The sequence below is a fragment of the Petaurus breviceps genome, unplaced genomic scaffold (assembly GCF_028583685.1).
Source record: "Petaurus breviceps papuanus isolate PSGF00001 unplaced genomic scaffold, PetGlider_PUasm1.0 171, whole genome shotgun sequence".
Lineage (NCBI taxonomy): Eukaryota > Metazoa > Chordata > Mammalia > Diprotodontia > Petauridae > Petaurus > Petaurus breviceps.
The window spans coordinates 2,625,164-2,629,522 of record NW_027185754.1 but is presented as its reverse complement, the minus strand read 5'-3'; the positions used below and the strand labels follow the sequence as shown (position 1 = coordinate 2,629,522).

Sequence of the window (4,359 nt, the reverse complement as noted above, 5' to 3'; positions counted from 1 at the left end):
TCTCTCTGTCTCTCTGTCTCTCTCTCTCTCTCTCTCTCTCTCTCTCTCTCTCTCTCTCTCTCTCTCTCTCTCTCTCTCTCTCTCTCTCTCTCTCTCTCTCTCTCTCTCTTTCTCTCTCTCTCTCTCTCTCTCTCTCTCTCTCTCTCTCTCTCTCTCTCTCTCTCTCTCTCTTTCTCTCTCTCTCTCTATATATATACATACACATATGTATATGCACATATACACAAATATGTGTATATCTATCTATCTACGAATATTTATTAAGCACCTACCACTTGTGCCCAACACTGTGCTAGGCACCAGAAAGACAAAAATGAAACATTTCCTGCCCTCAGGGAGTTTGCATTCCTTTAGGCTTATATTCTATAGTTCCTCTCCTCTATGATCTCTAATTATATATTTATCATTTTGGTTGTACATTTATCATCACTTCTTTTAAAAAATAAGACCTATAAGGAGACTCAATTTAATTCAAAGCATTTATTAAGTGTCTACTATATACTAGGCACTGCCAATACCAAGACAAAGAATAAATAATTGTTTTGAAACTCAGAGCAGTAACTTCATTTTTACATGGGTTGGTGGTGGTGGTAAGGGAAGGCAAAAAGACCCACGGGTTAAATGTACTGCCCATCCTCACACATGGAGCATGTCAGAGGAGGACTTGAATGTATATCTTTCAGGCTACAAGTCTGGCTCCCTGTCCACAATGTAATGCTATCTCCTGCTCTCTTCATCTCCGTCTCTCTGTTTCTATCTCTGTCTCTCTAACTAACTAACACTCTTTGTATCTCTGTCTCTGTTTCTGTCTGTTTTTGTCTTTGTCTCTGTTTCTCTTTGTATCTCTGTCTCTCCTTTTGGTCTGAACTCTCTACCAATGCATATCAGAAATTACTATTCAATTTATAGTCTTAGATTGTTTACTGAGACATTGAGAAAGTGGGTGACTTCTGTGGTCACAGAGTCAGTATATATCAGAGGCAAGACTTGAACCCAGATCTTTCTGAATCCATGACTGGCACTCTGTCTACTAGACCTTGCTTCCTCTTTGGTTTTTCTTTAAACTCTTGAATATGTTCATGTCTCATCCCCACATGGATTAATTTGTGAAATTTTATTCATGAAACAATAGGATTTAGAAAGATCCAGGGAATGGGCCAGAAGCCATTAAGGAAAAGAGTGACTTCCATATGAGGACAGATTAAAAAGATTAGAATTCCTCAGGAAATTCAAAGGCTGAAAGAAGATATAATCAGGTAGAATAAACATGGTCTTATTTGCCAAGTCTCAGTATACTAAAATTAAAGGAGCATCTCAGAGGCATATGAGCGAGGTAGAAAGAACAGTTGACAGTTCTTAGACCTCTACTTCTTTAAAGGGAGTGTCCACCATAAGATTTATTTCCAGAGAGTTAAGTGCAAAGGAAAGAACACTGAATGTGGAATCAGAAGACCTCAGTTCAAATCCCACTTACTAGTCCCTGGATCTTGGGTAAGTTAGAGGACTCAGAGGCCTTTGGGAATTTCTTCAAAGAAAGGCAGTCAGCAAAATACAGTAGCAGGAATATTGAGCTTAGCATCACACAGCTTGTATTTGAAGTCCAGCTCTGTTACCTACTTCCTTGTTACCTCCAGCAAATAACATGTTCTCTCCGGGCTTGTTTCCTCATCTGTAAGATGAAGGGTTAGTTTAGATGACATTTAGGGTGCATTCCCAGCTCTATAGCTATGATTCTAGTTGCTGATATTGGTAAATAGGTGGGGCAATTGGTTAACTAGGTGGGGGATAGATAGAAAACAGGCATGAGTCTCCCCAGGAGATGGCTAGATCATAGGATCATAGGCTTAGAGCAGCAAGGCAGTAAGACCTTGGAGGAAATCTGACTCCCTTCTTTTATAAATGAGGAAATTGAGGTTGAGGGAAGTTAGGTGACTTGCCCAATGTCACACAGTTAGTAAGTGGCAGAACTAGGATTTCAGCCCAGGAGCTCTGACGCCAAATCTAGCAGACTTCTACTGTAGCACCCTGACTTTCCAGTATGTCACAGATCCACCTATTATGTCACAGGTGACTTCTGAAGGCCTACAAAATAAAGTCCCAATTCTTCTGTTTAGCATTCAGGGGCCTCCACAATGTGGCTATAAGTAGACTTACCACCATGTAATCTAGGCTTTCACCCAGTTAAGTAATATGTCCTGTATTTTCCTGTCCTTTTTCTCATGGTTCCAAATGCTTGGCACTTCTTCCTTTTTCCTCTTCTCCTAACAAACTCCTGCCCAGCCTTTAAAACCCAACCCCAATGGTACCCCTTCCCTGATCTTCCCTGTTGGCCATTCTCTCCCTCTTCAGACCTAATAAAGAACTTTGCTCTCTTATGCACTTATGAAGAACGAGAGTAAAAGATGTTATCACTACATTTTATGATAGGATGAGAAGACGAACTGGTCACATGGCAAAGATGAGGTATGATAGACAGGTAGATTGCCATCTGGTAGCCATACAATAGCAGGAGAAGTGAAGAAGGCTTCTAGCACTTTGGGCAGACGCTTCTTGTTAATTTATGGGAGGATATGGACAAGAGTCACCCAGAGTGGTTAGGGATGGGTGGTTTATGATTTGCCTGGTTGGAGGGAGCTCTGCAATTGGTGAGGTTACACATTAACCTTGTAGATTGTAACCTACATAAGGACAGGCATGGTGAATTTGTTTTACCACTCTGTAATGTACTCAAAATAAAATATATTATACTTATGTCATCCTTCTACCAAATTATAAGCTCCATAGGGGCAGATTATATCATATCTAACTTCCTTTTAGTCTACCCCAGTGTCTAGTACAAGGCTGTACACAGAGTAGGCACCAAATAAATATCTGTTAAACAAACTTGCTCACTGAACCTCAGTCTGCTCATCTGCAAATTAGGGATACCAAATCCCTTACTACCTACAACACAGGGTTGTCACGAGGTAAACACAGACCTTGAGACATTATGGAAATATGAACAAACATCTCTGTATCCGTTCAAGTTTTTGTTTGACCTCATCAATCAGCAACCTACCTTTGCTGCCTACTCGTGGGTTATTTTTTCACATACTCGTCCTGTCCCCTCAGCTTGAATGGAAGCTGCTCATGAAGACGGACCTTGAGGCTTTGCTGCTTCGTACCCTCTCCTGCAGTGGCTATCAGGGGCCCCTGAACACAGAAGATATTCAATAAAACTGTTGTTGATGATGAAATATGTAGAGGTCATGGATGGTTGCAGTGACAGTCTTTTACAGGTAATACATTCCCAAAGAATAAGGCTTAATGCTCAAATCATTCTTTGTATATGGAGCCTATTATTGGGACAAGCTCACTTAAGTACTTTAAATGCTTTTCCAGCATTCATTCCTCCCCTTCATTCATTGAAAAAAGATAGAAGGAAAAGCAGGGATAGAGAAGCCCCTGTATTATACATAAACAGTGCAACAGAATAAGTCCCCAAATCGGTCACATCCAAAGGCGCATTTCTTGTTCTCCATAGTAGTCTATCACCCCATGTTATGAGGGAGGTAGAGCTCTTTGTTGAGCCTCTAGAATCATGGTGTATTATTTGATCAGAGTACTTTTAATACTTTACGATGAAACTTATGATATTCCAAGGTTTCAAAGTCTAAGAAATAATCAGCTCATGAGAAACATTTGAGGAGGTGAATTAGCGCCTAGTATAGTAGCTAAAGGTTTGGCCCTATTCTATTCTCAGACCATATATCCTGGTACTATATTTATTATAGAAGTAAGGCAGATTAAGTATTTAATGTGTGTATGATTGAGTCTCACCTGAAATTTTCCTTGGAGGATACCATCTAATTTTTATCTTGTTCAGAAATAAAACCCAAAGTGGATCACACTCTAATGATGACAAATAATAGAAATTTTAATTCTATCTCATGGTTCCTTTTTTCATGATAATTTTTTTGGAGGAATTAAGTTTTAGGGGAAAGAAAGTGGACAAAAGCATCCAGAATGATTTTATACCTTTAACAACCTGGAGAAATCTCAAAGTTATCATTGCTCTTGGTTTGTTGGGGACAGGGATGGAGATGGAGACACGGGAAAGGAGGAGGAGACAGGGAGAAAAAAAGAGGAGAGGGGGACAGAGAGAGAGAGAGAGAGTAGGAGAGAGAGAAAGCAAGAGAGAGAGAGGGAGAGAGAGAGAGAGAGAGAGAGAGAGAGAGAGAGAGAGAGAGAGAGAGAGAGAGAGAGAGAGAGAGAGAGAGAGAGAGAGAGAGAGAGAGAGAGAGAGAGAGAGAGAGAGAGAGAGAGAGAGAGAGACAGAGAGACAGAGAGACAGAGAGAGACAGAGAGAGAGACAGAGAG

At 40.5% G+C, this 4,359-nt stretch overlaps 1 long non-coding RNA gene across 3 annotated transcripts in view; it reads right to left on the bottom strand.

Moving 5' to 3' along the window:
* Positions 1–4,359, bottom strand: part of LOC138157246 (uncharacterized) — a 110,714-nt gene that overhangs the window by 5,051 nt on the left and 101,304 nt on the right. For 2 of the 3 annotated variants that reach the window (XR_011167336.1, XR_011167337.1), the window contains 2 exons: positions 3,059–3,192; positions 483–1,669 (listed from right to left, as the gene is read on the bottom strand). This is a non-coding gene — a long non-coding RNA (uncharacterized lncRNA). Of the gene's footprint in view, positions 1–482; positions 1,670–3,058; positions 3,193–4,359 lie in introns of those variants that run through there. The other variant, XR_011167338.1, reaches the window with a different exon arrangement.